This window comes from Rhinolophus hipposideros (genome assembly GCF_964194185.1).
Source record: "Rhinolophus hipposideros genome assembly, chromosome: 18".
Classification (NCBI taxonomy): Eukaryota; Metazoa; Chordata; class Mammalia; order Chiroptera; family Rhinolophidae; genus Rhinolophus; species Rhinolophus hipposideros.
In genome coordinates, this window is record NC_138064.1 from 45521215 (window position 1) to 45546794 (window position 25580).

General features: G+C 35.8%; 1 protein-coding gene and 1 pseudogene across 5 annotated transcripts in view; one reads left to right on the plus strand and one right to left on the minus strand.

The window, feature by feature from the left end:
• Window positions 1-25580, plus strand: part of MAGI2 (membrane associated guanylate kinase, WW and PDZ domain containing 2) — a 1330546-nt gene that overhangs the window by 978884 nt on the left and 326082 nt on the right. The gene's annotated exons all lie outside the window — the stretch shown is intronic.
• LOC308510547 (dnaJ homolog subfamily C member 21-like) lies at window positions 15270-16896 on the minus strand (annotated as a pseudogene). The gene has a single exon. The product of its transcript is annotated as a dnaJ homolog subfamily C member 21-like (transcript).

The window sequence follows — 25580 nt, forward strand, 5'->3', positions numbered from 1 at the left end:
TGAGTAAAAGTTAAAGTAAGTCCTTAGCATTTCGCAATCTTGCTTTCTCCACATTCCACTGAACTTGTACAAGGTTGTGATTGGTCTTCTGGAACTGTGACATCCAAAGATTCCTTTTCTTCCTTGCCCTATGTGTAGCGTATGACAATACTGATCTTGTGACTAACACCTTACTTGAGAGCTTCCCACACATCCCCTCCCGGTGTTCCTCCTACCTCTGAACAATCTCATCTCCTTTTGCTGGGTCAACCTGCCTTGCCTTCTCTTTCAAAGCTACATATGCACCCCTACCCCAAGGTTTCCCAGCTACCTCCATTGCCTCAGCTACTCCTTCTACAGTGACTCCTAAATTATGTTTCCAAAGAAAAATTGTTTTTGAACTTCAGAATCATCCTTCCAACTGCTCATTAGACATTTTCACTAATGGCATTTCAATGTCAATATATGCAGAGCTGAACTTCACATACTTAATTTAAGGTTTTATTATAATATAGAAAATAGTTTCAAATTCCTGAAGCCTTAAGACCAAGACATATTATAATTTTTAAAATATAGTGTTATGATTTGTAGCCCAGTATAATCATTATAATAATGTCTATCATGAGAATGTCTGGTCTTACCTGGGATAGTAGTTCTTTCCCCATACTCATTTATGTGAAGCTGAGAATTAGGATTTAATGTGCATAATTATATGCAAAAAGCTTTGTACAGAATACCTTACAAACTATTTCCATTATAGGACTTCCAAATAGCCAAAATACATTTAAACCTATCCATGTTCTAATTTATATTTCAGCTAAAGCCTCACAGGAAACTGCCAATTAAGATTGAAGCTGTTTGTTGTTCCAACATAAGAAACCACCTTCCCAAGTGATAAGTTGACACTTTAGTCAGAAAATATATACTTATAAAAATGCTTACATTTTGTTTATTTGTTTTTTCTTGAGCTGTGATATACAGTGAATTCTAGTTCGTCCAACATTCATTGCTAGTTACGAGCCTAGTGCCAAACTTTAGCTATAACATGTATACTATCTTATTGTTGATACACAAAAAACATTCTAAGTATCAAAAGTCAATTCTTGCACTTGATTATGCCATGTTTAACACTGGAAAATTCAAAGATAAAATAAGAAACTCAGCTCAATGGCCCAGGTTTACCAGGTTGGGTCTTTTTAAAGTGCATTCCATTTATACATTATGAGATGTTAGTTTAGTGTGTACTGTAATGAGAAATGCTGTGTTGTCAAGTTGTGTTATGTGAAGTTCTGTAAAACATCACTCAACCCTCCTTTAATAGGCTTTGGAAAGGAGCTGTGGCATAGGATTTATTTCCTCATGCCTAAAAAAAAAAAAATCACTTCTCATAGTGAGTTAAATGGCCAAACTCTCTGGTGAAATGTTTTTTAATGTAACATGCTGTGCTGTAACAATAATGTGTGTGGACTTTTTGGAGGACATTCTTTTCTGGATCGTTTATGTTTGCTTACTGTTACACATCTGTCTAATGCATGTTACTGATCATCAATATTAACATATTTAGTTATACCAATATGCTAACAGTATCATTTATATTTATAATTTCCCTCCCCAACAATTACTAAAACTCAAATATATTCCCTTGTATACTGAGTTTTATTATCTCTGCACTTTTGATCAAATACTGCCTAGTCATCATTCTACATGGTATTCTCTCCCACAGAAATATGCCATAATTCTCCATTCAATTTTATTTTTCTCATACAATAATTCCCTTTCAATCCTATTATTCTTTCCCTGAACTTAGCGTCCTGTCCACTTCATAGAAGGCTATTTCATGCATCTATCCATCCAACTATTCATCTATCCATCCATCCATCCATCCATCCATCCATCCATCCATCCATCCATCCATCCTTTACTTATCCCAGACTCATTTATTTATTCATTCAACAAATGCATACTAAACATTAACTATGTACCAGGCAAGTGGCAAAAATCAAATAGAAGAGTATCCATAGTTACTGAATGAGATTAATTTTTTTAAATAATCGTTTAGAATATTTTGAATTTATACTCTAGGGGGAAAACGATAATGCTAAAAGCTGTCAAGGGAACAAAGATGACAAAATATAATCCTGTCTTCTAGGATCTTTTAATCTAAGAGGGGAGAAAGATATGTTGATAAATGTAAACAATGCCACAAAAACCCAAGGTGTTCATTCTGGTGACTTCCCATTGCAGATTAATATTTTTATTTTCATATCATAACTTTACTACTGACTCTAACAGTAGATTATTTAACCAGGTCCAGTTTTATTCTTACTTATTCTATAAAGCCTCCCCAACTATTATTCCTTATATTTCAACTCCTATTGCACTTATGACTACATCACACATTTTAATAAATTTTTGTTTTTAAATTGTGGAAGCAGCAGGATGTGAGAACATAAGTAAAAGCACCACTGGCACCACTCCTACTGTTCTCTTTGCACTCCTGGGGACCCTGGATTCAGGCCATCAGCTTCTCCTCTGCATATAATTCATGTTTCATTAACTGATGATTCTCCTTTCAGGATCCCAGCACAATAGGGATAATAAATTTGTAAAACTTACTGGGAAATTTAGTTATTTCAATAGTAATGGGCCACATACTGGGGTCTGAGTATGCAGGACAAGGAGCATATGCAAAAGAATTCTTCAAGAAATAGGTAGCTAAATCTGTATCTTGTCCATATGCATACCACTCTTTTTTGTGATAGCTTTCTGTTATACATTTTCTGTGTAACAGATATTGAAAATAAAATGTGTAAGCATGGACAATAACAAAGGGATTCTAAAAGAGATTCTTGTGTACCAAAAGGGTGAGAACCAGTTATGTGCAATAAATGTCTTTGTTCGAAAAGTAAATGGATTAGGCTTGATGACTTTATTTTCTTAACTGACCCTTCCTCTTAGTTCTTCAAAATTAATTAACTTTGAGTAAATTGATCTTTTTCTGATGCTTCTGATGCACTGTGGGAAAGAATAGGCTTTGGAATCTGATGGTCTTAAGCTTTAAGTTACTGCTGTGTGACTTTAGTCAAGGCCTTAGCTTCCTCCTCTGTCAAACAAAACTACCTTTGCCCTCATTCTTATAGCTATCTGTTCATCCATTTAGCAGAAATTTACTGAGTATTCTATGTACTACAAATCATGCTGAATGCTAGCTAAGATTATAACACCAAGAAGAAGGGAAAGGGAAAAAAAACACAACAGGATCCCAGCCCTAATGATCCCCGTAATCTAGTTGAGGATATAGACAGACAAATTGCAATACATCATGATATTTAGCATTGAGAGGTGCTATGAAAATACATTAGAAAGGTAAACAGTTGTGAGAATTAAATAAAATCAAGCGTAGAGACTGCTTAGCAGTGCCTATCTTAGTAGATACTCCATAATGCTATTTCCTTTAGCCTAGCTGTTGATATTTTACTTCCATTCTCTACCCTCTACTTTTCCAACTAAAAGGTAAATTCATAGACAGTCTACAGTAGTATTGTCCAATAGAAATACAACATGAGCCACATATGTAATTTTTCTAGTAGCCAGGTTAGAAAAAGTAAAAAGAAACATGAAATAGATTGTAATATTTAATTTAACCCAGTATATCCAAATATTATCCTCTACTATTATTATTACTACTATCCTCAACATGTAGTAATTAGCATAAAGATTATTTTTCAAAATTCCGTGTGTATATTTTACACTTAAAGGGCATCTCAATTTTAATCAGCCACATTGTGAGTGCTCACTAGCCAGGTGTGCTAATGGCTACCACATTGGCTGACGCAGGTCTATACTTTCTAATTGATCTGGATTAAGCTTCTTGAGAGGTAGTGACCTATAGGTAGTTAGCATATAATAGGATATAATAAGTGTTTAATTAATAAACCAGCATCATTTCTACCCTTTCTTCCTTTCTCCTTTCCTCAGGCTGTTTATATCAAAGATAAAGTAGAAGCTGTGAATCACCCCATGCCTTCATTCCAGTCCCCAACTCCCAATATAGTGAGGGAAAAATACCAATGAGTAGATATAATACATTATAATTACTAGAGGAAAGATAAATATCTATGAAAGTAGGCTATAACGGAGTCTCATCAGTTACCTGCGGATGGCTGCAATGGTCTGCTCCAAGCACCTAAGGCAGCAAAGTCAGACTATACCGTCCATGTTAAGTTTCCCTACTTAAACACAGGACATGCTTCTTTAGCTCATTTCTGACAACTAAGAGCAAGGTTCCCAAGAGTGGCCTCTCTGGTAGCACTAGTAATCTGTGGCATCCTAGAGGAAAACCAGCTCCCAAGCTGCTATAATTTGACATGGAACCATAAATGCACCTCAATAAAAGACACAGCTATTCTTGCTTTTATTTCCTATCTGGTCCAATTCGCTGCAATGAACTTGTCCTGTGTTTTGGTCAATATGCAAATCTTTCTTCCGAGGATGATTAGAGATGATTTCTTGCCAGCCCCAGAGCCATTTGTTGTTCGTAACTTGATTAACTCTCTACTCAACTCTGAGAAGCTTTTGAAGATGTGCGTCTTCCCCAGAGTCCATTTCCTCATAATGTCACCCAAAGACCTGAGCGGCATTCTCTAGCCCTGTGAAGTCCATAACAGAACACACTTAAAGACTTTTTGCTCATTTTCTAAAATAATTTGGATTTGGGAAGATAAAAATACCTTTCAACAAAAGCAGATTTATTATTCATTAGATCTTGTCAAAGCCTGTGTACTGAATGACAAATCAGATAAATCAAAAGTAAAAGTGTGCACCACTATTTTCACTCCAGCACTCTATCCTTGTCACACTGAACTCAGTGAGTAGAGCATTGTGTGAACAGAACCCAAGTCTGGTTTGGCCTAAAGGAGAGTTGAAAGACGGGATGACTCTCTGGATTCTTCCTTTTCCCAAGAACACAGAATTCCTACCTGCATTAAATGTGTGGAAGACTTATTTCCAAATAAAATTCACACTATTGTTTTACCTTCATGATTGCTTCATAAAGTGTATTTATAAAAGTAATGTATAAAACATTGCTGGATACTTAGGAAGTCATCACTGTTTTTTCTAAAGAGAATTTTATGGGCTTTTTTCTGTGCTGTATGTGCATGAAATTATAGCATGATAAAGAAACACTGAGAAAATCCCTGTAGTAGGCATAATTTTATAAAGTGGCAATGAATATTATAACATAGTCATGAATGTGGGAAGCTATGAGGTATTATACATAAATGGACATTAAATATCTCCTTCACTCTTAAAAATGTTCATATTAAAGCTCACAGTGTTATCCTTACCATAGCTACAGTAAATTTACAGCAGTACAAAGTGTTTGTCATGTGAAAAAATGGCTCTCCTGAGAGGAAAAAATAAGAACATCAATCTATCAGTACTTATTGTAAAGTCTAGTTTATATAATGTAGAAAATGAAAGACGCTAATTGTTATAATATAAGCATATAACAACCTAGGGGAATGGTTAATATCAAGTTTCCTAAGGAAATCAATAAACATTCTATCTTTCATTCTCATAGGAATCTCATAAATCACTATGTATAACACAGTAGAAACAGTTTAAAATCTTATTTTTTCCAACAGTACTCTATTTTATTAGTCCAAAAGGAAAGATGCAGAAATAATTTTATGTCCATGTTTTAAAAGAAAAATATGAGTTCCGTGTGTGTGTGTGTGTGTGTGTGTGTGTGTGTGTGTGTGTGTGTGTGTTTAAACTTTACAAACATTTGAACTCAAACTCAATACAAACTGTGAATCAAGGTGGGAAGTACCTATTCTATTACTTACAAAAGTTGAATTGAAATCCTGTTTTCTCTTTGGAACAAGTTACCACCATCAGTATTAGAACAGAACTGAAAGTAGGAAAAGCCAGAGGCTGGGTCATGAACTCTTTTGGTCATAAGTGAGAATTAATATTTGTAAAGTCAATTTTTTTGTTCATCAACATATCTGTAACTTGCTGCCTTTTTAATATATATTCACTTTCTCTCTCTAGATTGTGATAGTTATTTTCAACAAAAATAATTTAGACTTCTACAATTATTTTTCAAACTTTTACATATAACAAGCTAATAATTAGACAAGTACTTTTTAATCTATGGTCCTCTGACAGAAGGCAATTCTAAATTAAATTCTGATGTTTCATGAAATTATTCACCAATTCCCAATTTCTCTGCGTATTACAGTATATTACTTATCAAAAATATATAAGCATTTTTTAGGCACATTAACTTAAAATAAGGCTTAATGTCTTTTGTAGACAATTGTCTACTTACTGTCTTTAAGCAAACTTTTGTAACTCAATACACTGATGCAAAACAAGTCCACTTACAAGGCTTATTTACAATTGTTAAACATTTTTTAAACGTAAAAATATGGGTTTATGAAGTTATAGTTAATTATTTCAACAGCATAGTAAGATGATTAGTGTTTTTAAGCAACAAGAATATTTTGGTTTAAAAAGGCTAAAATAGTTTGTGTTAAGATAAACTCTAACATGTGATGCTGAAATATTTTCTACAATTGTAAATCCTCTCTAATATTACATAATTGCTTTTGACATCTTTAGTAAACAATTTGAAAATGACAGCTAAAATTCTATCGTTTTGAATGAGAATTACCTTGTATATCTTGAAATATTCTTGGATGAGTTCTGAATAAAATGTCAATATAAAAAGAAAAAAAAATAGAGTGGGACGGCCAGTTAGTTCAGTTGGTTAGAGCGCGGTGCTCTTAACAAGGTTGCCGGTTCTATCTCACGTGGGCCACTGTGAGCCACTGGTTGCACCCTCCACAACCAGATTGAAACAACTACTTAACTTGGAGCTGATGGGTACTGGAAAAACACACTTAAAAAAAAAATACAGCTTACTTGATTTCATGGAGAAATTGATCTAAAGGTAGGACATTACTATCTAAGTCTTTGGCTTATAACTATGTATTTAGTTTTACATATTTCAAGATACACACTTAATTGACGGATTTTATGCCCCACTGAAATAAGTATTGGAACCAGAAACAATTTTCTTTCAGAATAAAATTATTTCAGATTTTGCCTCAGAAGTATCTAATATAAATTTTGGTACTGAAAATGGTATAGTAATACTTTTTAACTTAAAATGAAACTAAGATTATGTAAATTAAAAGTTGCATTTGTAGGGAAGTAAAAAACAAATGCTTTTTCCTCTACCCATCTTAGGTTCATCGACTGGGGCTCAGCAAATTAGATGGACAAAAGACTGATTAAAAAGAGAAAAACAAACAGAAGTTTATTAACAGTTGTATCCTGCATATACATGGGAGTACTCAGTGATGAGTAACTCAAAAGACTTGAGCTTTTATAGCATTTTAGTAAAGAACAATAATTTTGTAGCAAAGTGACAAGACAAAGAAAAAGAATTTTGAGCTTCTAGGGATGGCAAGTTGTGGGAAGGCAAATACAAAAGGTGCCAAAGAAATGTATACACATTTTAAGAAAGGAAAATTGTATTAAAATTGTAATATTCAATATATGCCAATAACAAAAGATGAATACAAATCACGTTTGACTTCTGCAATTACAAGAGGTGCTCAAAGTGGTTACCATCAGCATCCAGACACTGCTCATTACGGAGAACTACTGCTAGAGCAACGTTGTGTCCACTTGTATATATGTTTTTGGCACCCCCGGTATGTGGGGAAACTGCTGGTAGATAAGGGCTAGTTTTAGAGATTTGTAGATTCCTCTGGTCTCTTAGCTGTTAAGGGTCTAGACTTGTCTTCAGTGATTAATTTTTGTTCTTCTTGGTGGGGGCAAGGTGGGTGGGCACATATACAAATATATGTCTGGCTTTTAGGCTAGTAGGGGGAGGGCAGAGAGCAAAAGAGCTTTCCATGTATCTGTTTCTTCTCAACTGTCTTCAGCTCAAATAATGCTCATACCAAAGTGGCATCTTTTGGGTGGCCTATTCTTCTACCTTTAAACCTATATTTCACTCCAGAGAACTGATGCAAAGCTGTGGTCTGAAATTATTTTAATCTTAGGAAAAAATTATGTTTCTGGACAACATGTCCTCAGTGGTCGAAGAACTCAATTCTTTTTAGTTCTCAAGTGAAGGAAAAAAATCATTTACATGTTAATTTGATTTTTTAAAATATATCATAGAATCAAATTAAACAATAATAAAATCAAGTCAAATTTGATAAGTAAATATAGTAAACTATATTAAGGCATTTTAAAACTTTCTTTTAATATTTAAATTCCATATGTTACATATTTATATACAAATTATATATTTACATGCATATTATCACGTATATTGTATGTATAATAATATATTTACATATGTATATACAAATACATGAATAGTAAATTTATATGCTTAACTATTATTAATTAATGTATATACTAATATGCATTTGTAATTACTAAATAACTTGATATTTAATTTGACAAAGTTAAAATTAATTGATTAACTTATCATTTTAGTCTATTTGAAGATTTATTTATCTGGCATCAACATCACACATTAAAAGTCTAGGAAGAGACCAGCCATACTTTATAACACCATAGGGGATAAGACTATATAGCATGATATTAGTTGAAAATTCCAAACACATAAAATTTAAATTCTTTGTTAGAAGAATAAATAGGTTTACACACACACACACACACACACACACACACACACACACACACACAAAACTATGTGTCAAGCACTGTGCTAGACTTCTCAGGGAATGCAGAGTACTGGTAAAGATGGATATATAAACAAATGACTTTAATGTAATAGAATCTTCATAAAAAAATATGCCATTGGAGCAGAGGCAATAATTCTGTTGAATATGAAAGGATTGGAATCAGAATAAAGGTAGAGAAGAAGGGAATATTTGTAGTCTAGAAGATGTACAGAACTCAACAAGACAAGGCTGGAAGCATATTGCAAATGGCACTTTTAAAAACATTTTATCCAGGAAGGAGGGCAGGAAAAAATGAAAGAAGGAATGTGCTATAACTACTTACCTTTACTTACACCGTACTATATGTTATTCTTGTCTCAGTCCTGTGCTGTTGGTATTATTATCTCCATTTTTACAGATGAGGAAATAGTCACACACCTAAATTCTATAAAATTTAAAATAAGCTACTGTAACATCTGTTCCTTTCATTGATGCATTCTGTAATAAATTTCTCCTGTTAAAAGAAGTAGAAGTGTAAGTGCATGAACAATATCTTCCTCCAGTTAAAAATGAAGCAGGAAATCTGAAAGGATAAAAGTAAGAGATTAACAAAACCTCTGAATATACATTACAACACAAAAGAAGGATAGAAAAACTTGTAGGGAAAGACTATCTAACGAGATAAAGAACATTAAAAGAAATGGACAAAGGACATAACAGTTAATTCAACAAAAAAATGAATTTAAATATCTGATAAATATATGAATAAACATATAAGGGAGATACCGTGTTTCCCCGAAAATAAGACCTAGCCTGACCATCAGCTCTAATGCGTCTTATGGAGCAAAATTTCAGCTCTAATGCGCCTTTTGGAGCAAAATTCAATATTGCTCCAAAAGATGCATTAGAGCTGACTGTCGGACTAGGTCTTATTTTCGGGGAAACACGGTATTATCAAAGAAATGTAAATTAAAATGCTGAAAGATTTCATTTTAATTTGCAAGGAGTCCATAGATTGCAATCCTCAGTACCTGTGGCAAGGTCAAGTTTGCAGACGCATACTGCTGAATCTTGACCGCTTGGTGATCAATCTATCCTTCCATGTTATTTTCCCCATACTACAGGTCCATCCCAAAATATACTGATTCTGGTTGTTGTTGTTGCTTTTTAGTCTCCAGGAAATCTTGTTACTATTCCTTGAAGAGACTAAAAGCACCCTAGGATTTCATGAAGGCTCCTGAGAATTAGAAAAGATGTTACTTTTTAAATGAATGGAAATGAGAAATCCCTCTAGATGGAGGTTGACTTGTGAATTGCAATGTAAGAATTTATAGTTGTATGTACATCAACTTAAACTTTGTTTCCCTAAATGAGAGAAATGCCTAGAAGATTATTTCAATATGAATTCCCAATAATTAATTTCTGCTACCAAAAAATATTTCTCTCGATCATGTATGGATGATGACTTCATGTGTCATTTCCAACCTAAAAATAGTATGATTGACCCAGGCTAAATTTACCTCAAACCAACAGTACTCATCGTCAAATATTGCCCACAGAACTTTAATATAGTCTGAGTGATTTAATTAATCCACCTCCGTGAACCAAATCATCTCTAGACTATTCTTTCTTTTATCATCTCTAGACTATTCTTTCTTTTATTAAGAAATTGTGTAACAAAAACACAACATCTGATTTTAGATTTGGTGTTTTTTTTTTTTTTATTCCACTCCATTCATTTTTACAGCCCCAATAACAACAGATTAAAAAAACCAGACCTGAACACTAAATAACTAATTTTAGTTCAATAAAAACTTATAATCAATTTTGTGAAAGATGATTTGGGCTGAATTTAGTTAAGATGACTGAAGTAAGTGGATAATGGAGTATTTATCTTTGTTGGGGGAGAACACTAGGTAGGGATGCTTTCAGCTGCTGCTGAGAAGTTTTAACAAGGAAGCCGCCAGTCACAACGGACCATTATGTTTCTAATTGCCCTCATTAACAGAAGAAAAAGAAGCAAAAATTTTCTCTTGAGAATCCTAGACATCCTGCCTTTCCAAATAAGCTAGTGATATTAGTCAATACATTTTATATTTACAAGTTCAGTTTTATCAGAAGAGCAATGACAGTCAGAAACTGAGCAGGTGTTTCTTTATGAATAAAGTGTGAATGCTACATTCTTTTCTACTTAAAAGAGAAAAACTAACAAACTATATATGCCCCTAGATGTTTCTTGTTGTGTATTGTTGTTTTTCTTAAGAGTTCTGGATCTTAAACACCTACTTATCTGATGAACAATAATCAAAATTTGTTCATATGTTAGTGTTTTAGTCCATTGTAAATATTATGACTTTTTTTTTGTAATCTAGTAGCCCTGTCAATGCAAGCAGTGCCTCTTACCAGAATATCAACACTTAGCATTCAATAGTTGAAATCTTGCTATGCTCAAAGATATACATTTACCAGCATATATCAGGAAGACTTCTCCACTTGGCAGAAGAATTTAACAAATTTTCCCAACCTTGAACAATTTTTATGTGGCATTAATAAAAAGATCTTAATACTTCAGTGTGTGTATGTGTGTGTGTATGTGTGTGTGTGTGTGTGTGTTTTCAGGGTGAAGAGTGGAAGAGTATTTTTCATTGAATTATTCCTTGGTATTACCCAAATACCTGAGTTTTCATGTTCTAAACTCAGGTTATTTTTGTTTTTCAGTTTATCATTCATTACCTGTCATGAATACCCATTTCAGTTACATTTATTCTAAATCTCATATTTAAAAGGAAGTCTTTTACTAATTTAAAAGTGACTGGAAACTATTGCCTGATATCAAGAGAATATGATTCAGGACAATGAAAAAACAGATCAGTCTATTGTTGAAGAAAAATTGCACCAGATAGAGTTAACAGTTAAAAAGGCAGGAAAGACTTTATTCAAGTCTATTGCAATAAGGGTGAGAGATTGAACTTAGCTCCCTGAAAACAGAAAGCAAGGGGATTTTTAAATTCTGGAGTAAGCTAATGGAAAATACTGGAGGACTGCAAGGATGGAGGAAGGGGGACGTTTGGTCAAAGTAATTAGGCCATTTGTGTTTACTCATTGGCTTTTATCAAAGTTCGGCTCCTGTCCCCCCACAGAGACTGGGAGAGGTGGTATCTTTCTTGATGATTACATTTCAAAAGATAGCTCCCAGGTCCTTGAGCAAGACATTCCTGAGTTGTGGAAGATTTATATCTCAAAGAAGCAGAGAAAGAATTTACAGTTACAAGCTTCTAATGTAAATGCTTTAAGAAAAGGGAGGTCAGGGGACCATAATCAGGAAGAAACTCTTCTAAAATTTTGTCAAACTGAGGGGAATGTTAAGGCCAGCTTAGTCACCATGACATTACAGAAGTTCCAAGTAATCAAACAAAAGATGGTAAACTCATACTTTAAAAGAGATTTCCTAGACAGTAAATATTATGAGGCACAGTTAATATTGCGAGTAAAGTCAGGTTCAAATGTGCATTTTCAATAAGCATCCTCCAAACCCAGACATGAAATCAGCATCAGTGCATCAAGTCATTTCAAGTGTTCTTCTCATAATACCTGAGTCAACTGAGTTGACACTGCTGTCTCAGTTGCTGACTTGTCTTTGATCATGACTCAATTTGACATTCCTTTGAAGAATCTTCTACATGATTGTAGATTGTAGATAGCCAATTTCTATTCTTGGCTTTCTCTCTCTCTCTCTCTCTCTCTCTCTCTCTCTCTCTCTCTCTCTCTCTCACACACACACACACACACACACACAATTCAACTTCATGGAGCATTTATGCCTCCCTTTTTTTCTCTTTGATATGTAGTTAGAGGCTTACATTCTCAACAATGTTCGATTTTAATTTATGATGCTACCCAATATTATTACCAAAGGTGAATATAGTATCCCCAGTCCTCTATAAATTAGAAATAAAAGAGAACAGAAATATATAATATTAAGCCTCTGCTAATTTTTTAAGGCTTCTTAATATCTGGAAACTTATCTGGAACTGAATTGAACAGTTTCCTGGTAGGAGACAGAAGTGTGACCATTGTTAGTCTTTTACATAGAAGAAATCATGTGATAGGCGAAACTAGAGTCCTGATCTTATTGATTTTTATATTTCATCCTTGGAAGTTGGTAAATGTTCAAAAAAAGTTTAGGCTTGTTCCAGGGTCTGATCCCTAATGAAGGCATCTGTGAGCTCCTGGAGGACTATATTCTTAAAGTCAGCCTTAGCTCTAAGTTCCTTCCACCGAAGTCTTGATCTCACTCACATTTTGCTTTCCATAGCTGTTCTCTCCAAGCCAACCCAGATATGGAACTCAGCCCTCATTCCTTGATCTTCTTAGAAACCTCTCACAAAAGGAGTTACCAGTCAATAAGTTAACAGAATTTATTGATGGTTTGGGCAATGTGAGTCTCTCTCTCTCTCTCTCTCTCTCTCTCTCTCTATCTATCTATCTATCTATCTATCTCTCTGTATGTTTATGCAGAAAATTAAAATATAATATTAAACATTTTTATTTTTACAATTATTTTGGTGACACTGACATCAATTTGTTTTCCTAGGCTCAATCCTCCTTTGCCTCTTCTCTTCCCTTTCTTAAATTTATCTTCATTCCTCATGCACAACGGTTTAGACTTCCCTTTTTCCCATGGTCTTCTTTTTAAAAAGTAAATATTCTAAGACTATTTTTTACAACCAAGTAGAATTATCAAGATATTTTCCTGAATATAAACATTCTCATGAAAAACATGTCTGTTATTTGCTACCAAATAACTATTTCCATCTGTCTCCACCATTTTATATCCTAGAGTTATCAGGATCTGGGATGTCATACTCAACATGCCCCACGCTCACATCAAGTTGAATTGCTAAGCAGGAAGCTAAGGGAAAATATTTATCATGTATTTACTGAGCTAATCAAGAAATACAACTAATAGAGCTCTCTCTTTTAGGGCCAAGAACAGAGATTAAACCCTATGTTCTTTTTCTTTCCTGGATTCTGTATGCCATGATCCTATCAGACATCACATCACCCTTTTCCTTCAACATAGTTTCGTAACATTTTATATTTCTCACATTCTTTCATTCATTCATTAAAAGACCATTTACTTTGTACCAACATAACATGAATCTCAAGTAGAGCTTAGATCAAGTAAACCAGAAAATAAATAGTAAAATTTCATATGGTACAAAATGATCATAAAATAAAGTAGGGTATTAGGTATAGTGAAGGAAAGATGGTAGCTATTTTAGATAGAGTCATCAAGCCTTCTGGAAGCATGTGATAGTTGAGTGATAGGAGCCAGCTATGGAATTATCTAAGGAAAAATATACCAGGTAAAGGAAAAGGCGGAGGTAAAGCCCTAAAGTGGAAGTTCACTTGAAACATTCAGAGAATAGCAAAGGAAAAATAAAACAAAATAGTATGGCTAGAATATAACGAACAGAGAGGACAATGGTAGGACATGAAGTCAGAAAGGTTAGCAGGAACGGAATGGTAGGTCCTGGTATGCAGTTTAAATTTTTTTCTAAATCATACCGGAGAGTAATTTTTTTAATCTGGCTTGTTCTTTTTTTTAAATCATTTTTCTGTATGGAGATTGTATTATATTGATTATCTTAAAACTTTAAGGAGGTATCTTAAAACGAGTGGGGGAAAAAAAACTAGTGGGTGCTCTCCAAATTGTCTTCTAGGCTAATTTATTCAATTCATATTTCTTGAGTATATACTATGTTCCTGACCCTGACCTAGACCTGGAGAATCTAGTGACAGGGTTGTGGTTCCAACACCCAAGAACATACAGCCTCATAGAAAAAGGTTTTGTTCTGTTGTCTGTACACAGTTATCATAATATTGCCTACTTTCTTTTCATTCTTACCAGAGTCAATATGACCTTCAAAAACCTTTTTTATGCATCTTGGATAATACCTATTTTTAATTCTATACTATATTCCTCTATCCACTTTATTCAAAATAAATGTTTAAGAATGTGTTTGCATTTTCAACATATTCTTGGAATTCTTTTCCATTTCATGATAAGTTTTCCAAGTTTTGTTTGCTTGTTTGTTTGTTTGTTTTTGTTTTTGAAAAAGTGAATTCATAGTAGGGAATAGAAAATAATAGCACTTTTTTTATAATAGAACATTTTCTCTTTAGAGTGGTATTCCAAGTTAATTCAAGGTTGGACATATATTAACTAAACTAGGAAAATATTTTTTTTTATGTGTGTTAAAATAATTTAATTCTCTCCATACATTTTTGTCCACGAGACAACAGAAATCAAGAATGCATACCTTACAATATTTACCTGTTTTGAGATATTCAAGTCAATTCAGATGGCAAAAGTAGAATTCAGTCACTCATGAAATGTTTAAAAATATATATTAAATGAAAAAATGTTTTTACAAGATAAAAAATAATCTTCCACAATGCAATAAATTGCACACCACTGGAATTTTAACTCTTTAGATGATTTCAGTTCAGTTTTTGGTTTCAAAATCTATGAATCAAAAAGAAGCAGCATTGGCAGAATGTCTATCTGTTTTTACCTTTCTCTTTCTTGTCCCGACTGCTTGTTACACTGTTTAAAGTAGACGATGAAGGTGCTCTTGCATGACCTGTGGTCTTTAGATGGTGGAAAAGTTTATTCCGGGATGGAAATTCACTATGGCAGGTTGTGCAGCTGATAAGAACATCATTCACTGTCTGTGGTTCGGCAGGTACTTTAACAGATTTTTTCGTATCTTTGGCTTCTTTCCTTTGGGTTTAGGAACACTTTTAGCTTCACTTTTTGCGTCATCACACAGTTCGACAGTCTCTGTGACACTGACATTTTCTTGGGGACTAGCTTCCATTTCTTTGGCACTGTCATGATTTAAGCTGGTATCTTCTGGTTGAGCCTTTACTCCTTCTCCAGTTCCATTTTCATTGAAATTATCATCATAATTCTGCGTGGGGTTCTGTTTCTTTTTCTTCTGTTTTTTTAGAAAGCTTTTGTTTCGGTCCATCCTGCACGTCTCCCTCAGAATTGGCATTTAATAGATTTTCACCAGTCTGAGGTCCTGAAGAATGTTCTTCCTCCTCCTCCAACTGTTGTTTTAACAGGGCAACCATTTCCCGATGCTTCTTGGATTTTTCATGATTCCTCATAGCCTTTTCCATCTTGAACGACTTGTCCCATGCTGGGCAATACAGGCCATCATGTCTTTGAGCTCATGTTCCTCCATTTCCTCTTCATCTGACCCGTCTCCAAATTCCTTTTCCTACTGTGCCTCCATCTCCCTGAGCTCCTTCTGCAAATTGGCCAGCGTCGTCCAGCTCTGCTCCTTGTACTGCTCCGCTGACTGGGCCTGCTTTAGCTCCTGTCGCCGCCGCCTCTCCCGGCTTTCCTCGCCTTTTCCGAGCCTGCACTCTTTTATCTCTTACGAATGAAAGCCACCAGCTGACGGACAAGCTCATTCTTCTCTTTCCTTGCTTTGTCTCGAATCTTTTTGTTTTCTTTTTCCATAGCTCGTTTTCCCCAGCGGTTAGAAGCTTGTCGAGTATCATATTCCTCTTTCCGAGCAAAGCTCTTTTGAGTGCAAAACCTCTGCCCGTGAGCATAGAAAGGGTGGACTACCGTATGGTAGTCACGCTGGGAGTCTCCAAAAGTTGGAAAACCCTCAGCATCCTCTTCTAGTACACATTCTAGCTCTTCCTTCGCAATCATTTCAAAAACATTACGATACACCGTACAAAAGCCCTTTTCATCATCTCCATAAGCAGAGTAACAGGTAACAGTGAAGCAAATCGAAGCTGTCGTCTTGGTATTCGCCATCAAGCCCGCCTTTGAGCAGAGCCTCTCTATGATTATCATACCATGCTCTTTCCTGAGCGTCACTCAGCACATCATATGCTGCTTGGATTCATTTAAATTGTTCAGCTGCTTCTGCGGCATTATCCAGGTTTTTATCCGGGTGCCATTTCAGGGCCAGCTTTCCATAGGCCTTCTTGAGGTCATCCTGGCTGGCGTCGCGCCGCGCCCGCAGCGCCTCCTAGTGGCACTTCATCGCCCGGCCGGGCGGGGGTCGTGGCCGGGATCCGGCCGGTGGAAGTGGTGCTGATGGTGCTGATGGTGCCGACGGCGCCGATGGTCCCGTCCTGCGGCGGAGCCGGGCGCCCGTGGGCGGCCGAGGCGCCAGGAAAATATTTTTAATGCTTGATCACAAAACAGAGTTTCTATATTGGGTCGTTTCTGTCTCCTCCCCATACTGAACTGCAAAAACACAGAGTACAAATAGCCCCATATATTTCCAGTTAAATGCTTGATGACTTGTGAATGCTTCCTGACCTTGAGGAGTGGTGAGTGGTGCAGATGAGGGAATTCTTTGAACAGAACAATAGAAAAGATGTAAAAACAAAACAAAACAAAAAACCAAACAAACAAACAAAAAACTCAGAATCACCGAAACACCAATTTTCAGTCAAGGTTGAATCTCAGTGAGCATGAAACTGGGGCTTTCTCTGCTCTTTGGACCATTTGTCTTGCTTCCCCTCTCCCCTTTTCTTTTTATTGGATTTGAACTATTTAAGGATTTTTCTCAATCTATTTATCTCACAATCTCCTATCCCCTCAATTTTATCTGTACATTTTTGTTTGTTTCTCTCTTCTACTTTTCCCATAACACAAGGGATACATACGTTACACAAGAGTCACTAACGGACTTGGTCTGTGAAAATCTGTTTTGAATTTGGAGGAAAAGGCAAGGCAGCTTTCTGAACATTCTTTTCCCTTAGGGCAAAAATGCTGTTCAATAACTTATTCTCCTCCTTCAAAAGAGCCAGCATTTTGACCATTGAACATTCTGGAAACAATTGTATATTGTGCCTTACAGATCCAGTTTTTCACTGTAGACTAAGTGCTGGTTAATGGGAATCCCTTAGACATTCTCTCGCCTTTGTAAAAAGAACTGTTTTCTGATGATAAAGTGTGGCTATAGAAATCCTTCAGATTTCATAAGGAATGTGGCTTTTTTTTTCATTCTTGATACAGTATGTATCGAGGACTTACTTTAGGGCAAGCCTAAAGTCTCCACTGTCTTCACTGTCTAATGGTGAAGATGAGAAAATCAACTATTGTACTGCAAATGATAAGCCTTGTAACATTTGAACTATGAGTTACAGAAATATAGCCATGGCTACCTTGCCTAGAATGATGGTCAGGAATTATTCTTTGAAAGTCTTTGCAGTTAAATATAGTGAAGGACAAACACAGGTGTGTCCAGCAGGTTCGAGGTGTTACTTTCCTCTGCTCCCTGTCTAGCCCTTCCTGGCTACGGACCAACAGCTGCCCCAGGCCCATCTCCAGATGTTTGTCTGTGAACAGAGGTGGTGGCTATACACAGGCTACAGCTTCCATTCATCCACTTCCTCTGCATGGTCCCATCACAGCAACTGGCTCTTACACCCCTCTTCCAGCTCTGGATTATTCCCACACACCAGGGCTGGTGAGTGACTCTCCTCTGACACCCATACCCACTTCTGGACTGTTATTTCTCCAACTTCTCCCACAATTGTGTAAAGTATATTTCTTATAATAAATCTCTTATTCCAAAATAAAAAGAAGAATGGTTGTTAGAAGACACTTTTAAGAAAGGTAACACTTAGCATATAGTGTTAAGGCATATAGCTGGGAAACAGAAGTGAGAAGCAGGTTCCAGGCAAAAAAAAACAATATATGCAAAAGGCAAGAGCCAAGGGACTGTGGTCAAGTGTGAGCATGAAAGTTTATGTGGGGAAGGAGATGCACTTGGAAAGGTGTAGCATGGCAGATCATGGCAGGCCCCGTGTGCCATTTTAAAGGGTTTCCTTTATTTGAAAGCAGAGGGAAAGGCACCAAAGGATTTCCAGTAGGAGGAATGAGTGAATGGACTTACATTTGTTGAATATTCACTCTGATCATAGGAAATAGAGTGGATTGGAAAGAAGTTCGAGGCAAAGAGAGCAATTAGGAGATCATTGCAAAACTTCAGTTAAGTGGTGAGATTTTGGCTGCCATCATAGGAATAAAGGGTTGGAGGATTATTTGATAGATGATTCAGGGGTGTCATACAGGACTTCTTGAATAATCAGAAGAAGGAGGAAGAAATTCTTGGTGGCCGTCAGGTTTCTAGTTTTGGCACCTGGAAGCTGCAATGCTAATTACTGAGACAGAACAAGAGGATGGAAAACCTATTAGAGAAAAGACTACGATTCAATCTCAGCCACTCTGAGATTGAGGTGCTGGTTATAAGGCTAAAAAGTCAATGAAAACAATAATTAGCATGGTTCTCATAAGCATATACAGAGTCAAAAAACTATAGTGACTCATAAAATCATCATCTTGTCCTCTGTAGAAAGAGATTTTTATTTTTTTAAATCATTTATGTTTACTACCACTTCTCCAGTTTAGTCTAACCTCTGAAGAAATGTCACACTTACAGACATTATGCTCACATGTTCCACAAACACTTTGTTATAAATCCGTTAGAGGGTATATACTTGCAAATATTTTGTTTCACTTTGTTTTATCCCTTAGGCAATGTTATGCCTATATTACTGCAAGCAGAGTAGTGAAGCAAGAATGGAACAGTGATATTTTGCTAGTTACCAAATCTGTCAATTCTTCCTTGTCAGTGTTTCTCACTTTTGTCTTTTTTTCACTCTACCCATGATCATTATCCCAAAATAGGATCCTACTCACTTCTTGCCTGGGATACCTTTATTAGAGTTCTTAAGTACAAACAACAGAAACTGATTCTGCTTAATTTATGCAGAAAATGAATTTATTGAAAGACTAATGGGTAGCTCACAAAATCACAATGGAGGTGTGTGTGTGTGTGTGTGTGTGTGTGTGTGTGTGTGTGTGTGTGTAGGGGGACAAGGTTGGAAAATGAGGGGGAGAAAAAGAGAGTTTCATAGCCAGAACCCGAACCAGGGTCATCCAAGAACAAGAACAAGAACAAGAACAGGCCAAGGAAATCACCGCGCCCTCCAGCCAAATCACCACAGCTGCCCCGGAACCAGCTGTGGCAGTCTCTTCCGCTACGGGATTAAGTTCTTTACTGTTGCTGTTTTCTTTACATCACTAGCTCCAGATTCAAAATCCTAGGTGTTGGTGTCTGATTGCCCAAACTTGGACTGGACGCAGGTTCATGCCCCAGTTTGTAGGTTTCCAGGGAAGGCAAGCCTCTGGCCTTTTCAATTTCTGTAGCCCCGACCTCCCACTGAGAGTCATGTTGGGGAGAATTCTCCAAATATTGGAAAGATGGTCCAAATCAGGGCAGCCAAAGAAATGCAGGTGTCACAGGTAAACAACTTACCTCCTGGTTCTAATCATTCATTTTGATTTTTTAGTTTATTCTAAGTGCTATGTACTCATGGTGCAGATATCAAGAATGCAAGTACCTGATTAAGGCTTTCCTAAATTCTACCTGTTATGTTGCTGCTCTTCTTTGACACTACACTAGTTTCCAATAACTTAAGACTTTTCAACCTAGTATTCAAAAACATTCCAATAATTGACCTACATTACATATACAGCCTTTCCTCTTATTATTTTCTAACATAAATTCTCCAACTAGGATAATTATCTTCCAATTTGCATATACTTACTACGAGTATGTTCGTTCTTTGCAAAACTACTGATCCATCCCACCTTCTTTACCCTAGCCTATGCCTGAACTCATTTTATTTTTCCCCAAATAGCACCCCACTTGTATTCGTTGCCTTCTCCGTGACTCCAGCTAAGAATAGAGAATCAATGAGAAGCATGAAACTATTGCAAATTAAAGACACACTCAATCATATAATATTTATGTATACTAAGTCATACCTGCATCTTCATTCATAAATACTCTTTCTGAATCTTTTGCTTTTTTTTTTAATTTTATTGGGTAATAGTGTGTTTTTTTTCCAGGACCCATAAGCTCCAAGTCAAGTCATTGTCCTTCAATCTAGTTGTGGAGGGCGCAGCTCAGCTCCAAGTCCAGTCACCATTTTCAATCTAGTTGCAGGGAGCACAGCCCACCATCCCATGCGGGAATCGAACTGGCAGCCTTGTTGTTAAAAGCATGCGCTCTAACCAACTGAGCCATCCACAGGCAGCTCAGCAGCAGCTCAGCTCAAGTCCTTGTCTTCAATTTAGTTGTGGAGGGCACAGCTCACTGCCCTATGGGGGAATCGAACCAGCAACCTTGTTGTTAAGAGCACGTGCTCTAACCAACTGAGCTAACTGGCCACCCCTATTTCTGTAGATGTTTTTACCTCTCCAAGTAGCTTGTAAATTATTCAAGGATCTTATCTGCTGGTGTATCCTCTCTGCCATATCTAACGTGGTAAATACAGAGTCTATACTAAATATCTGTCGAATAGCTGAGCACCTGTCTAGCCAGTTTCAGCTCTCACCACATACTTTCAAAGGAGTCAGGATCTTGGAACCCGTTCTTCTGAAAATTACTTAGTTTCATTCTATTCCACAGTCTCTAACTCTAGGTATATCCTATTCATCATTCCACAAATGTACAAATTTCATATTACAGTGGGGACAAGGAGAGGATGGCTGGGCACAAATTCACTGTCACTATTATAAATTTTCTGGAGGTAATGCCCAGGTGATGCCAGTAGTGTCATCTTCATAGAAGAAAGATGGCATTATTAAAAAAATTGAAAGAGCAAATTTCTGTACTACACCATATAATCTTTTCATGCTTTGCAAAGTTAAGACTGAAAAGAAATAGGTTTCATTTAAGAATGTGATTACTTTGTCATTGTCACAGAATGACATATTAATTAGGTACTAAATTTGCAAAATATCCTTGTGAATGCAAACAAAATGTGTCTTTTGTAAATTAAGTAAAAAGCAGATGCCTGTTTCTCACACAAAATTTCTTTCTTTTGCTGTCAGAGCAGAACTTTTTCAGAGAGTGAGTTTTGGCAGATGGCATTGCAATTCAAATAAAATGAAATAGTGCATCCACATCTTTTTGTCCTTTGAAGGCCAGAAGAATTATTCAGGTTTCTAATGTATCTGAGTGTCCTCATAAATATAACTTGTTATCACATAAATACTGAAGATTATGTTATGACTCGAACGTTAGCGGAGATATCTTCTGCACAATCAAAGCAGATATTCACTCTATCTATTGCACAAGGAAATAAAGCACAAAAGGATTTAAAGATATTGAACTTAAAATCCTAAAGAGCAATGTGAAAATCATTTCAGAGTTCCAGGGCATTCGTTAAAAAGAATGGAGGCACAGATTTTTTTGCTGCATGAGGCTCTCCACATTTTCTTACGAATATTTAGAACATTGGGAATCCTAAGAAAGGACAGTCTAGAAAGGAAACCTTTATTAAAACAGATTCCAACACCACCACTTCCCATCCTCATTAAAAATAATTCTAATTGTAACATTGAGCAAACTTTTTAATTGCCTAGAGAAGTTAAGTGATATTCCTCTCCCCCATAAAGTTGTTCTGAGGATCATATGAGATGATTTATGTAAGGCACTCAACACGGTGCCTGATACATAGGATCAATAAATTGTAACTAGTTTTAGTATCTTTATGGTACTAAATAAGTGAGGCAGGAAGGGGTATAACTTACTCATATGAATTAAAGAAAATGTGTTTGTAAAGAATAAAAAAAATATGCATTAAAATTTTAGTTACATTGTTTCTGGTAACAGATTTTTAGCAGCTTTTACATTATCATTATGGATACTGCATGCTTTTAAAAACCAAACTTATAATACTATAGTTTATCATCTTTTACAATAACACGGATAAAGTAATACTTCACAAGATTATTTAGTTTTCTTAGTTTCATTTTGCAAACAACATCATATTGTACACTTTCAGATTTATTCTTTTATATTGGAAACCTAGAAAACAATGTTTTACTAAGACAGATCCCAAAGACTTCTCTCAAAGTCTTTTTCTAAGGGCAGTATATTTTAAATTCTCATTAGATGTAAAAGTTATTGTAAACAAAGGTACCCAATATAATGTTTTCAACAAAATACATACAAATCAACGAGAATATTTAAGAGAGTCTTAGAAACCACAGGAAGAGATTTTCACGTGTCACTAGGTTCATTCCATTTCACCGGTCAGGCTTAATATTTACCACTGTAGAGAGAGATATGGATCAATGCTCCTTATTTACTTTATTTAGTGATTATTCCATTTCTGAACATTATGAAATTTATTATTCATTTCTTAAAGATTTATTGAATGCTGTGCTAAGAGCTAGAGATTTAAAGTTTTCTGTGTGAAGGGGCTCTCGGTATAGATATGGAGAGACCTGTGCAAACAAAAGCAATTCAGTAAGTTGCAACAAGTCATGGTAGAAGTATGCACAGGTACGCAAATGAAGGATTGGCCATTTCTAGTGATGATTGGAGAGATATATGAGGTCTGATAATTACATCAGAGAACTTGCCACCATGCGCTTATATTGGTAGCACTGTACAAACTGCTCGGTAAGGTTTCATAACCTCGGTATATCAGTGTCTCACAGCTGTGTTCATGTCAACGTGAGGCAGTGTCTTGCTGAGTGGCATTCATTATTGTTGTTTTGTGTTTTTGTGTGCTTTTCTGAGGAGAGAGAACATGTCATCGATGAAGAGAGGTCAGGGCAGCAAGTAACAAGCAGAACTGATGAAAACATTGCAAAAATTCTTCGAATTGTGCATCAAAATCGTCAGCTGATTGTGAGAAGCATAGCAGACAAGTAAACAGTGATAGAGAAACAGTTAGGAAAATCTTGGCATGAGAAAGGTGTGTGCAAATGGTCCCAAAGGAGCTCACTGATGAACAACAGCAAAAGAGAGTCAAAGTTTGCCAAGATCTTTTGGAGAGGCAAGACGATGTTTTGGGCCGTGTAATCACTGGTGATGAAGCATGGGTGTACCAATATGGCCCTGAAACAAAATGTCACAGTGCACAATGGAAGTCAGCCAATTCTCCATAACCGAAAAGTTCTATAAGTCCAAATCAAGAGTCCAAACTATGTTGCTATCTTTTTTGATATCAAAGTTATTATTCATTATGAATTTGTACCAACTGGACAAATGGTTAACCAAATTTATTATTGGTAGTGCTGAAAAGGCTGAGTGAAAAAAAAAAAAACAACCTGAACTTTTTGCCAACAATTCATGGCTCTTGCATCACGACAATGCACCAGCTCACACGGCACTGTCTGTGAGGGAGTTTTTAGCCATTAAACAAATAACTGTATGGGAACACCCTCCCTACTCACCTGACTTGGTCTCCAGTGACTTCTTTCTTTACCCAAAGATAAAGGAAATATTGAAAGGAAGACATTTTGATGACATTTGGGACAACAAGGGGAATACAACGGCAGCTCTGATGGCCATTCCAGAAAAAGAGTTCCAAAATTGCTTTGAAGAGTGGATTAGGTACTGGCGTCAGTGTATAGCTTCTCAAGGAGAGTACTTCAAAGGTGACCATAGTAGTATTCAGCAGTGAGGTATGTAGCACTTTTTCTAGGATGAGTTCGCAAACTTAATTGTCAGACTTCGTTTGTGCTTCTCTAACACTTATGGTAGGGGATTGACATGGTAGGAAGTCAGCTTTATGGAACATAGTCAATATCAACTTTTTCTGTTTTCTTCTTCCTCTCCACCCTAACCAAGCACACCTGGAAGTATTGAAATATGGGGCAAACACTTTCAATACAAGAATACCTAACTAAAAACTGTTAACATTTGTTAAAAATAAATAAATAACAACAATAACTAAGGTATTAATGTCATAGGAAGCAAAATTCCAATGCTACCCAAATTTCTATCTGAGGTTGCTCTTCAGATGAAAGACATTTTATCTTTCCCAGCGCCCCAGTAGACACATGATCTCATTCGTTCATTTAACAAATCTGCTGAGCACCTAATATTAGGTTTGGGCAATACAAAGATGACTAAGAAATGCCCTCTATCTTTAAATAACAAATGGTTATAATATAGTCTTTGGAACCCACTGGAAGTCCCTTTTCTCAATGGTATGCCATATTTCTTCTTTCCCCTTCTTTGTTGTTTTTCTTTGCTGCCCATAAAGTCCTTTTCAGTCTGTCTTGTGACATGTGGTCTTACTGAGTTTTCCAAATTTCACCTCTCCTTGTAGAACTTCTTGAATCACAGAGGTTGTAGAACAATCTAATTTGTATCTCTATTACGTTGCTGAGTATAATATGTTAACTTTCTAACACCAGTAAAGTAGCTTTCAGGTTCCTCTTCACCTTTTATTATTCTCCAAATGAAAAAATATCCATTTTCTAACACTATAATTCTAAAACACAGGTTTTATCTTTTACTTTCAAGTATTATCTTTGAGTGACAATAATTGATTGATCTTTAAGCATAGATTTTTTTTAGTCACTTAAAATTTTACTAAAAGATAAATGTCACCAGATCAAAGAGAATGTTCTAATGAAAATACCATTATTATTGTAATTATAGTTCTTACTTCAAGGGCTAAATTTGTAGTACTGATGTAATTGTGATTTGTGAACTAAAGAAATATTTTTAAATATGCTCATTGCTTACTTTTTTTCTTAAAAAATGCCATACCGGATTATCTTTGCAAAGAGTCATTTATGTATGTATTAAATAGAAAATGAGAATCAGATATAATCGTGTCTGTTCTCAACTAGTTTTCTTTGTACACTTTACTTGTATCCTTTTGTACTAGTCAAGGTGTCTTCTTTATAAATCAGGCCCCTTCTCCCAGTTCCGAAGCTACACTGATAAGCATCAGTCTTCTTCTTCTGAAGCCTTTGAGCCAAGTTTGTACAGGAAGAAAAGAATG